Source organism: Halictus rubicundus, unplaced genomic scaffold (assembly GCF_050948215.1).
Source record: "Halictus rubicundus isolate RS-2024b unplaced genomic scaffold, iyHalRubi1_principal scaffold0347, whole genome shotgun sequence".
NCBI lineage: Eukaryota > Metazoa > Arthropoda > Insecta > Hymenoptera > Halictidae > Halictus > Halictus rubicundus.
In genome coordinates this window covers 159,300-173,376 of record NW_027488888.1, presented here as the reverse complement: position 1 = coordinate 173,376, position 14,077 = coordinate 159,300, and positions in this window count along the sequence as shown.

Below are 14,077 nucleotides of genomic sequence, written 5' to 3'. Positions count from 1 at the left end.
TTCGCGTCTCGAGACTATCCCTAACCGTCTCGCAGGGCCGGTTACTACCCTAATTTCTCGAAGCCTGCACTTTCGCGAGCAGGAATGGATTCGTGCCTCCAGGCACTGGAAAGCGGCGAGGTATGGACGAGTTAAATGAGATATTCGTAGCCCAGATAAGGTAACAAAAAAGGATATATTCTCGTAAGAACCGTCGTGTGTGTTTGGATACAGTTAATTCCAGGTACCGTGTGGAACAATAGGTCGGCCTCCCGTGCCGACGGCTCGCGACACATAAACAAAGTATTATGAACGCGTGAAAAACGCTCGCGGTACGCTCGCTCGACTCTACGCCCGGTTTTCGGAATCGGTTTAGAAAATCACTCAGCACGGATCGCGCCCCGCGACAAGCAGTTCGTGACCCGTCTGACCGTCCCTACACTCGGCCGGATAATCGTACGAGTGATCAGGATGGAGACAAACACGAAATCGCCGTCACTCCACGCTTCCAATGATTCTGCTCTTCGGCACGTAATCGTGGCCTCTAAGCAGTCTCGGGCGAGGCGGCGGCAGAGTGTCAGTGACCGTGCAAAGTCCGATCGCTCCTATCTGACCCGAAATCCGCGATCGAACGACGTCGTACCCGTCAGACCATCCAGGCACCTGGACGATGTTCGGACAAGTGGCCTGAGTGGAGACGCACACTAAACCTTGGTCACTCCACGGGACGCACGAGTCTACCCTTTGGCATGATACATGGCCTCGGGGTATTCTCGGATATTGGTCACGGCAGAGTGTCCTCGATCGTGCAAGGCGCGATCGTCTCGATTCCGTAGAGACGTGCACTAAACCTCGATTATTCCACGGGACCTATAAGTTCACCCTTTGGCACGATACGTGGCTTCGGAGTGATCTCGGACAAAGGTCACGACAGAATACTCGGGATCGTGCGATGCTCTTTCGTACCGATTCGGGGGAGACTCGCACTAAACCTCGGTCGCTCGACGGGACCCAGGAGTCTACCCTTCGGCACGATACGTGGCCTCGGAGCAAGCTCTGATAAGGTCACGACAGAGTAGCCGCGATCGTACGAAGTACAATCGCCTCGAATCTGGTCGAGACCCACACCAAACCTCGGTAATTCCACGGGACCCAGAAGAGTACCCTCTGGCACGGTGCGTGGCCTCGGAGTACCCTCGATTAAGGTCACGGCAGAAGAACCCTGATTGTGCGAAGTGAAATAGTCTCGATCCAGACGAGACTCACAGAAAACCTCGGCAGTCTCTCGGAACCCAGGAGTTTACCCTTTGGTACGTTTCGTAGCCTCAGAGTACGCTCTGTTGAGGTTTCGGAAGAACCACCGCGATCATGCGATGATTGACTGTCTCGCTTCGACCCGTATAGTACGTACCGTATCTTTGAAACGATACTTATACGTACCCTATACTAATATTTATATTTGAAGGACGAAGTGAATCTACTGTGTCTGTCCGACGCGATAATCGCACGCTTCGCGACGCGTTTCTATCTCTGCGCGACGCAGTTCTCTAAATTTTACAAAATCGTGTCGTACCGACACACGGCGCCTTCCACTCGCCGTCGCACCTAAATGGTACTCGCGACTTGCTCGCTGCAAGTAATCTACACTGACACTAGTAATGCTTTACTTCGGAATTGATAATTAAACATTTCTCGATCAATCTTTAGGCGAGTGAAAATTATGTAATTTCGTTTATTATTATGTACAACGCGGTCACGTCCGAGAGTCACGGAGCTTTATATAAAACGTTTCGACAGTGCCACGGCGCGGTTTGCGCTCGTGACTCCTCGGTTTGAGGCGCGTACGCGTTGAGAGCAGGAAGGACGGTTTGCCTTGCTCTGCCGAGTCGGTTTGACTCCTCGAACGGGTACCGTGTTTCGTCGAACAGACACAATTCTTAAACGCGTGTTTCTCGGACCGCTTCCAGACGTAGAGTGTTGGATCGCTGGCTCGCATCGACCTCCTTCGATCATTATCGAGTGGGGATCGATGCGTGCGCAACTCGACAAGGATCGCGATATCTCGCGATCCCTCACTATCTCCGGACTCGCGAACAACGTAGTATGGTACGGTGGTGGGGTCGTATCGCCGACCGATACGTGCGGTATATGTGTATGTAACCGACACGGTTACAATCCTATATCCTATCCTATCCTGAATGCTATCCTGTATCCTATCCAATCCTCTATCCTATCCTATCCTCTGTCGTATCCTATTTTCTATCCTATCCTATCCTCTATCCTATCCAATCGTCTATCCTATAATATCCTCTATCCTATCCTATCCTGAATGCTATCCTGTATCCTATCCAATACTCTATCTTATCCAATCCTCTATCCCATAATATCCTCTATTCTATCATATCCTCTATCCTATCCTATCCTCTATCCTATCCTATCCTCTATCCTATCCTATACTCTATCCTATCCTATCCTCTATCCTATCCTATCCTCTATCCTATCCTATCCTCTATCCTATCCTATCCTCTATCCTATCCAATCCTGTATCCCATAATATCCTCTATTCTATCCAATCCTCTATCCTATCCATTCCTCTATTCTATAATATCCTCTATCCTATCCAATCCTCTATGCTATCCTCTATCGTATCCTCTATCCTATCCTATCCTCAATGCAATCCTGTATCCTATCCAATCCTCTATCCTATCCTATCCTCTATCCTATCGTATCTTCTATCCTATCACATCCTCTATCCTATCCTATCCTGTATCCTATCCAATCGTCTATCCTATAATATCCTCTATCCTATCCTATCCTGAATGCTATCCTGTATCCTATCCAATCCTCTATCCTATCCTATCCTCTATCCTATCCTATCCTCTATCCTATAATAAAATCTATTCTATCCAATCCTCTATCCTATCCAAACCTCTATTCTATAACATCCTCTATCCTATCCAATCATGTATCCTATCCAATCTCCTATCCCATCCTCTATCCTATCCCATCCTCTATCCTATCCTATCCTCTATCCTATACTATCCTCTATCCTATCCTATCCTCTATCCTATCCTATCTTCAATCCTATCCTATCCTCTATCCTATCCAATCGTCTATCCTATAATATCCTCTATCCTATCCTATCCTGAATGCTATCCTGTATCCTATCCAATACTCTATCTTATCCAATCCTCTATCCCATAATATCCTCTATTCTATCATATCCTCTATCCTATCCCATCCTCTATCCTATCCTATCCTCTATTATATAATATCCTCTATCCTATCCTATCCTCTGTTTATCCTATTTTCTATCCTATCCTATCCTCTATTCTATCCTATCGTCTATCCTATAATATCCTCTAACCTATCCTATCCTGAATGCTATCCTGTATCCTATCCAATCCTCTATCCTATCCTATCCTCTATCCTATCCTATCCTCTATCCTATCCTATCCTCTATCCTATCCTATCCTCTATCCTATCCTATCCTCTATCCTATAATATAATCTATTCTATCCAATCCTCTATCCTATCCAATCCTCTATCCTATCCAATCCTCTATTCTATAACATCCTCTATCCTATCCAATCCTGTATCCTACCCAATCCCCTATCCCATCCTCTATCCTATCCCATCCTCTATCCTATTCTATCCTCTATCCTATCCAATCCTCTAACCTATCCATTCCTCAATTCTATAATATCCTCTATCCAATCCAATCCTCTATCCTATCCTCTATCCTATCCTATCCTCTATGCTATAATATCATATATCGTATCCTATTCTCTATCCTACCCTATCCTCTATCCTATCCTATCCTCTATCCTATCCTATCCTCTATCCTATCCTATCCTCTATCCTATCCTATCCTCTATCCTATCCTATCCTCTATCCTATCATATCCTCTTTCCTATAATATCATATATCCTATCCTATTCTCTATCCTATCCTATCCTCTATCCTATACTATCTTCTATCCTATAATATCCTCAATCCTATCCAATCCTCTATCCTATCCTCTATCCTATCCTCTATCCTATCCAATCCTCTATCCTATCCTGTCCTCTATCCTATCCTATCCTCTATCCTATCCTATCCTCTATCCTATCCTATCCTCTATCCTATCCTATCCTCTATCCTATCCTATCCTCAATCCTATCCTATCACCTATCCTATCATCTATCCTATTCCAATCCTCTATCCTATCCTCTATCCTATAATATCCTCTATTCTATCCAATCCTCTATCCTATCCATCCTCTATCCTATCCTCTATCCTATCCTATCCTCTATCCTATCCTCTATCCTATCCAATCCCCTATCCTATCCTCAATCTTATCCTATCCTCTATCCTATAATATCCTCTATCCTATGCAATCCTCTATCCTACCCTATCCTATATCCTATCCTATCCTCTATCCTATCGTATCCTCTATCCTATCCTATCCTCTATCCTATCCTATCGTCCATCCTATCCTCTATCCTATCCTATCGTCTATCCTATAATATAATCTATCCTATCCTATCCTCTATCCTATCCAATCCCCTATCCTATCCTCAATCTTATCCTATCCTCTATGCTATAATATCCTCTATCCTATCCAATCCTCTATCCTATCCTATCCTCTATCCTATCCTATCTTCTATCCTATAATATCCTCAATCCTATCCAATCCTCTATCCTATCCTCTATCCTATCCAATCCTTTATCCTATCCTATCCCCTATCCCATCCTCTATCCTATCCTATCCTCAATCCTATCCTGTCCTCTACCCTATCCTATCCTCTACCCTATCCTATCCTCTATCCTATTGTATCCTCTATCCTATAATATCCTCTATCCTATCCTATCCTGAATGCTATCCTGTATCCTATCCAATCCTCTATCCTATCCTATCCTCTATCCTATCCTATCCTCTATCCTATAATATAATCTATTCTATCCAATCCTCTATCCTATCCAATCCTCTATTCTATAACATCCTCAATCCTATCCAATCCTGTTTCCTATCCAATCCCCTATCCCATCCTCTATCCTATCCCACCCTCTATCCTATCCTATCCTCTATCATATCCAATCCTCTATCCTATCCATTCCTCAATTCTATAATATCCTCTATCCAATCCAATCCTCTATCCTATCCTCTATGCTATAATATCCTCAATCCTATCCTATCCTCTATCCTATCCAATCGTCTATCCTATAATATCCTCTATCCTATCCCATCCTCTATCCTATCCAATCCTCTATCCTATAATATCATCTATCCTATCCTATCCTCTGTTGTATCCTATTTTCTATCCTATCCTATCCTCTATCCTATCCAATCACCTATCCTATCCTCAATCTTGTCCTATCCTCTATCCTATAATACCCTCTATCCTATGCAATCCTCTATCCTATCTTATCCTCTATCCTATCCTATCCTCTATCCTATCGTATCCTCTATCCTATCCCATCCTCTATCCTATCCTATCGTCTATCCTATAATATAATCTATCCTATCCTATCCTCTATCCTATCCAATCCTCTATCCTATCCTCTATCCTATCCTATCCTCTATCCTATCCAATCCTCTATCCTATAATATCATATATCCTATCCTATTCTCTATCCTATCCTATCCTCTATCCTATCCTATCCTCTATCCTATCCTATCCTCTATCCTATCCTATCCTCAATCTTATCCTATCCCCTATCCTATCCTCTATCCTATTCCAATCCTCTATCCTATCCTCTATCCTATAATATCCTCTTTTCTATCCAATCATCTATCCTATCCATCCTCTATCCTATCCTCTATCCTATCCTCTATCCTATCCTCTATCCTCTCCTATCCTCTATCGTATCCAATCCCCTATCCTATCCTCTATCGTATCCAATCCTTCATCCTATCCAATCCCCTATCCCATCCTCTATCCTATCCTATCCTCAATACTATCCTATCCCCTATCCTATCCTATCCTCTATCCTATTCCAATCCTCTATCCTATCCAATCCCCTATCCTATCCTGAATCCTATCCTATCCCCTATCCTATCCTTTCCTATCCTATCCTATCCTCTATCCTATAATATCCTCTATCCTATCCAATCCTCTATCCTATCCTATCCTCTATCCTATACTATCTTCTATCCTATAATATCCTCAATCCTATCCAATCCTCTATCCTATCCAATCCTCTATCCTATCCTGTCCTCTATCCTATCCTATCCTCTATCCTATCATATCCTCTATCCTATAATATCATATATCCTATCCTATTCTCTATCCTATCCTATCCTCTATCCTATCCTATCCTATCCTATCCTCTATCCTATCCTATCCTCTATCCTATCCTATCCTCTATCCTATCCTATCCTCTATCCTATCCTATCCTCTATCCTATCCTATCCTCTATCCTATCATATCCTCTTTCCTATAATATCATATATCCTATCCTATTCACTATCCTATCCTATCCTCTATCCTATCCTATCCTCTATCCTATCCTATCCTCTATCCTATCCTATCCTCAATCCTATCCTATCCCCTATCCTATCCTCTATCCTATTCCAATCCTCTATCCTATCCTCTATCCTATAATATCATCTATTCTATCCAATCCTCTATCCTATCCATCCTCTATCCTATCCTCTATCCTATCCTATCCTCTATCCTATCCTCTATCCTATCCAATCCCCTATCCTATCCTCAATCTTATCCTATCCTCTATGCTATAATATCCTCTATCCTATCCAATCCTCTATCCTATCCTATCCTCTATAATATCCTATCTTCTATCCTATAATATCCTCAATCCTATCCAATCCTCTATCCTATCCTCTATCCTATCCAATCCTTTATCCTATCCTATCCCCTATCCCATCCTCTATCCTATCCTATCCTCAATCCTATCCTGTCCTCTACCCTATCCTATCCTCTACCCTATCCTATCCTCTATCCTATTGTATCCTCTATCCTATAATATCCTCTATCCTATCCTATCCTGAATGCTATCCTGTATCCTATCCAATCCTCTATCCTATCCTATCCTCTATCCTATCCTATCCCCTATCCTATAATATAATCTATTTTCTCCTATCCTCTATCATATCCAATCCTCTATCCTATCCATTCCTCAATTCTATAATATCCTCTATCCAATCCAATCCTCTATCCTATCCTCTATGCTATAATATCCTCAATCCTATCCTATCCTCTATCCTATCCAATCGTCTATCCTATAATATCCTCTATCCTATCCCATCCTCTATCCTATCCAATCCTCTATCCTATAATATCATCTATCCTATCCTATCCTCTGTTGTATCCTATTTTCTATCCTATCCTATCCTCTATCCTATCCAATCACCTATCCTATCCTCAATCTTATCCTATCCTCTATCCTATCCTATCCTCTACCCTATCCTATCCTCAATCCAATCATATCCTCTATCCTATCCAATCGTCTATCCTATAATATCCTCTATCCTATCCCATCCTCTATCCTATGCTATCCTCAATCCTATCCTATATTCTATCCTATCCAATCGTCTATCCTATAATATCCTCTATCCTATCCTATCCTGAATGCTATCCTGTATCCTATCCAATACTCTATCTTATCCAATCCTCTATCCCATAATATCCTCTATTCTATCATATCCTCTATCCGTATCCTATCCTCTATCCTATCCTATCCTCTATACTATCCTATACTCTATCCTATCCTATCCTCTATCCTATCCTATCCTCTATCCTATCCTATCCTCTATCCTATCCTATCCTCTATCCTATCCAAACCTCTATCCCATAGTATCCTCTATTCTATCCAATCCTCTATCCTATCCATTCCTCTATTCTATAATATCCTCTCTCCTATCCAATCCTCTATGCTATCCTCTATCCTATCCTCTATCCTATCCTATCCTGAATGCTATCCTGTATCCTATCCAATCCTCTATCCTATCCTATCCTCTATCCTATAATAAAATCTATTCTATCCAATCCTCTATCCTATCCAATCCTCTATTCTATAACATCCTCTATCCTATCCAATCATATATCCTATCCAATCCCCTATGCCATCCTCTATCCTATCCCATCCTCTATAATATTCTATCCTCTATCCTATCCAATCCTCTAACCTATCCATTCCTCAATTCTATAATATCCTCTATCCAATCCAATCCTCTATCCTATCCTCTATCCTATCCTATCCTCTATGCTATAATATCATATATCGTATCCTATTCTCTATCCTATCCTATCCTCTATCCTATCCTATCCTGAATGCTATCCTGTATCCTATCCAATCCTCTATCCTATCCTATCCTATCCTCTATCCTATCGTATCATCTATCGTATCCCATCCTCTATCCTATCCTACCTTCTATCCTATAATATAATCTATCCTATCCTATCCTCTATCCGATCCAATCCCCTATCCTATCCTCAATCTTATCCTATCCTCTATCCTATAATATACTCTATCCTATCCAATCCTCTATCCTATCCTATCCTCTATCCTATACTATCTTCTATCCTATAATATCCTCAATCCTATCCAATCCTCTATCCTATCCTCTATCCTATCCAATCCTCTATCCTATCCTGTCCTCTATCCTATCCTATCCTCTATCCTATCATATCCTCTATCCTATAATATCATATATCCTATCCTATTCTCTATCCTATCCTATCCTCTATCCTATCCTATCCTATCCTCTATCCTATCCTATCCTCTATCCTATCCTATCCTCTATCCTATCCTATCCTCTATCCTATCCTATCCTCTATCCTATCCTATCCTCTATCCTATCATATCCTCTTTCCTATAATATCATATATCCTATCCTATTCACTATCCTATCCTATCCTCTATCCTATCCTATCCTCTATCCTATCCTATCCTCTATCCTATCCTATCCTCAATCCTATCCTATCCCCTATCCTATCCTCTATCCTATCCTCTATCCTATAATATCATCTATTCTATCCAATCCTCTATCCTATCCATCCTCTATCCTATCCTCTATCCTATCCTATCCTCTATCCTATCCTCTATCCTATCCAATCCCCTATCCTATCCTCAATCTTATCCTATCCTCTATCCTATAATATCCTGTATCCTATGCAATCCTCTATCCTATCCTATCGTCTATCCTATAATATAATCTATCCTATCCTATCCTCTATCCTATCCAATCCCCTATCCTATCCTCAATCTTATCCTATCCTCTATGCTATAATATCCTCTATCCTATCCAATCCTCTATCCTATCCTATCCTCTATCCTATCATATCCTCTTTCCTATAATATCATATATCCTATCCTATTCACTATCCTATCCTATCCTCTATCCTATCCTATCCTCTATCCTATCCTATCCTCTATCCTATCCTATCCTCAATCCTATCCTATCCCCTATCCTATCCTCTATCCTATTCCAATCCTCTATCCTATCCTCTATCCTATAATATCATCTATTCTATCCAATCCTCTATCCATCCTATCCTGAATGCTATCCTGTATCCTATCCAATCCTCTATCCTATCCTATCCTCTATCCTATCCTAACCTCTATCCTATAATATAATCTATTCTATCCAATCCTCTATCCTATCCAATCCTCTATTCTATAACATCCTCAATCCTATCCAATCCTGTTTCCTATCCAATCCCCTATCCCATCCTCTATCCTATCCCACCCTCTATCCTATCCTATCCTCTATCATATCCAATCCTCTATCCTATCCATTCCTCAATTCTATAATATCCTCTATCCAATCCAATCCTCTATCCTATTCTCTATGCTATAATATCCTCAATCCTATCCTATCCTCTATCCTATCCAATCGTCTATCCTATAATATACTCTATCCTATCCCATCCTCTATCCTATCCAATCCTCTATCCTATAATATCATCTATCCTATCCTATCCTCTGTTGTATCCTATTTTCTATCCTATCCTATCCTCTATCCTATCCAATCACCTATCCTATCCTCAATCTTATCCTATCCTCTATCCTATAATACCCTCTATTCTATGCAATCCTCTATCCTATCTTATCCTCTATCCTATCCTATCCTCTATCCTATCGTATCCTCTATCCTATCCTATCCTCTATCCTATCCTATCGTCTATCCTATAATATAATCTATCCTATCCTATCCTCTATCCTATCCAATCCTCTATCCTATCCTATCCTCTATCCTATCCTATAATATCATATATCCTATCCTATTCTCTATCCTATCCTATCCTCTATCCTATCCTATCCTCTATCCTATCCTATCCTCTATCCTATCCTATCCTCAATCTTATCCTATCCCCTATCCTATCCTCTATCCTATTCCAATCCTCTATCCTATCCTCTATCCTATAATATCCTCTTTTCTATCCAATCATCTATCCTATCCATCCTCTATCCTATCCTCTATCCTATCCTCTATCCTCTCCTATCCTCTATCGTATCCAATCCCCTATCCTATCCTCTATCGTATCCAATCCTTCATCCTATCCAATCCCCTATCCCATCCTCTATCCTATCCTATCCTCAATACTATCCTATCCCCTATCCTATCCTATCCTCTATCCTATTCCAATCCTCTATCCTATCCAATCCCCTATCCTATCCTGAATCCTATCCTATCCCCTATCCTATCCTTTCCTATCCTATCCTATCCTCTATCCTATTCCAATCCTCTATCCTATCCAATCCCCTATCCTATCCTGAATCCTATCCTATCCTATCCTATCTTATCTTATCCTATCCTATCCTCTATCCTATCCTATCCTCTATCCTATTGTATCCTCTATCCTATCCGATCCTCTATCCTATCATAATGTCTATCATACAATATCCTCTATCCTATCCAATCCTCTATCCTATCCTATCCTCTATCCTATCCTATCCTCTATCCTATCCTATGCTCAATCCTATCCTATCCCCTATCCTCTATCCTATTCCAATCCTCTATCCTATCCTCTATCCTATCCTATCCTCTATGCTATAATATCATATATCGTATCCTATTCTCTATCCTATCCTATCCTCTATCCTATCCAATCATCTATCCTATAATATCCTCTATCCTATCCCATCCTCTATCCTATCCAATCCTCTATCATATCCTATCCTCTATCCTATCCTATCCTATCCTATCCACTAGCCTATCCTATCCTCTATCCTATCCTATCCTCTATCATATCCTATCCTCTACCCTAAACTATCCTCTATCCTATCCAATCCTCTATCCTGTCCTCTATCCTATCCTCTATACTATCCTCTATCCTATCCTCTATCCTTTCCTCTATCCTATCCTCTATCCTATCCTCTATCCTATCCTATCCTCAATGCAATCCGGTATCCTATACAATCCTCTAACCTATCCTATTCTCTATCCTATTTTATCCTCTATCCTATCCCATCCTCTATCCTATCCTATCCTCTATGCTATAATATAATCTATTCTATCCAATCCTCTATCCTATCCAATCCTCTATTCTATAACATCATCTATCCTATCCAATCGTGTATCCTATCCAATCCCCTATCCCATCCTCTATCCTATCCCATCCTCTATCCTATCCTATCCTCTATCCTATCATATCCTCTATCCTATGCTATCCTCAATCCTATCCTATATTCTATCCTATCCAATCGTCTATCCTATAATATCCTCTATCCTATCCTATCCTGAATGCTATCCTGTATCCTATCCAATACTCTACCTTATCCAATCCTCTATCCCATAATATCCTCTATTCTATCATATCCTCTATCCTATCCTATCCTCTATCCTATCCTATCCTCTATCCTATCCTATACTCTATCCTATCCTATCCTCTATCCTATCCTATCCTCTATCCTATCCTATCCTCTATCCTATCCAATCCTCTATCCTATCCATTCCTCTATTCTATAATATCCTCTCTCCTATCCAATCCTCTATGCTATCCTCTATCCTATCCTCTATCCTATCCTATCCTCAATGCAATCCTGTATCCTATCCAATCCTCTATCCTATCCTATCCTCAATGCAATCCTGTATCCTATCCAATCCTCTATCCTATCCTATCCTCTATCCTATCGTATCTTCTATCCTATCACATCCTCTATCCTATCCTATCCTCTATCCTATCCAATCGTCTATCCTATAATATCCTCTATCCTATCCTATCCTGAATGCTATCCTGTATCCTATCCAATCCTCTATCCTATCCTATCCTCTGTCCTATAATAAAATCTATTCTATCCAATCCTCTATCCTATCCAATCCTCTATTCTATAACATCCTCTATCCTATCCAATCATGTATCCTATCCAATCCCCTATCCCATCCTCTATCCTATCCCATCCTCTATCCTATCCTATCCTCTATCCTATCCTATCCTCTATCCTATCCTACCTCTACCCTAAAATATCCTCTATCCTATCCTATCCTCTGTCGTATCCTATTTTCTATCCTATCCTATCCTCTATTCTACCCTATCGTCTATCCTATAATATCCTCTATCCTATCCTATCCTGAATACTATCCTGTATCCTATAAAATCCTCTATCCTATCCTATACTCTATCCTATCCTATCCTCTATGCTATAATATAATCTATTCTATCCAATCCTCTATCCTATCCAATCCTCTATTCTATAACATCATCTATCCTATCCAATCCTGTATCCTATCCAATCCCCTATCCCATCCTCTATCCTATCCCATCCTCTATCCTATCCTATCCTCTATCCTATCCTATCCTCTATCCTATCCTATCCTCAATCCTATCCTATCCTCTATCCTATCCAATCGTCTATCCTATAATATCCTCTATCCTATCCTATCCTGAATGCTATCCTGTATCCTATCCAATACTCTATCTTATCCAAGCCTCTATCCCATAATATCCTCTATTCTATCATATCCTCTATCCTATCCTATCCTCTATCCTATCCTATCCTCTATCCTATCCTATACTCTATCCTATCCTATCCTCTATCCTATCCTATCCTCTATCCTATCCTATCCTCTATCCTATTATATCCTCTATCCTATCCAATCCTGTATCCCATAATATATTCTATTCTATCCAATCCTCTATCCTATCCATTCCTCTATTCTATAATATCCTCTATCCTATCCAATCCTCTATGCTATCCTCTATCCTATCCTCTATCCTATCCCATCCTCTATCCTATCCTATCCTCTATTATATAATATCCTCTATCCTATCCTATCCTCTGTTTATCCTATTTTCTATCCTATCCTATCCTCTATTCTATTCTATCGTCTATCCTATAATATCCTCTAACCTATCCTATCCTGAATGCTATCCTGTATCCTATCCAATCCTCTATCCTATCCTATCCTCTATCCTATAATATCCTCTATCCTATCCTATCCTCTATCCTATCCTATCCTCTATCCTATCCTATCCTCTATCCTATAATATAATCTATTCTATCCAATCCTCTATCCTATCCAATCCTCTATTCTATAACATCCTCTATCCTATCCAATCCTGTATCCTACCCAATCCCCTATGCCATCCTCTATCCTATCCCATCCTCTATCCTATTCTATCCTCTATCCTATCCAATCCTCTAACCTATCCATTCCTCAATTCTATAATATCCTCTATCCAATCCAATCCTCTATCCTATCCTCTATCCTATCCTATCCTCTATGCTATAATATCATATATCGTATCCTATTCTCTATCCTATCCTATCCTCTATCCTATCCTATCCTGAATGCTATCCTGTATCCTATCCAATCCTCTATCCTATCCTATCCTATCCTCTATCCTATCGTATCCTCTATCGTATCCTATCCTCTATCCTATCCTATCGTCTATCCTATAATATAATCTATCCTATCCTATCCTCTATCCTATCCAATCCCCTATCCTATCCTCAATCTTATCCTATCCTCTATCCTATAATATCCTCTATCCTATCCAATACTCTATCCTATCCTATCCTCTATCCTATTCTATCTTCTGTCACGGGTCCCGCGTTTTCCGACCCGTCCGACGGACGAAAACCGGGGCCACGACGGGTTAGGCACGTTCGGCCGCGCGGGACGTGTTTCGCCCGGTGACAAACGGTA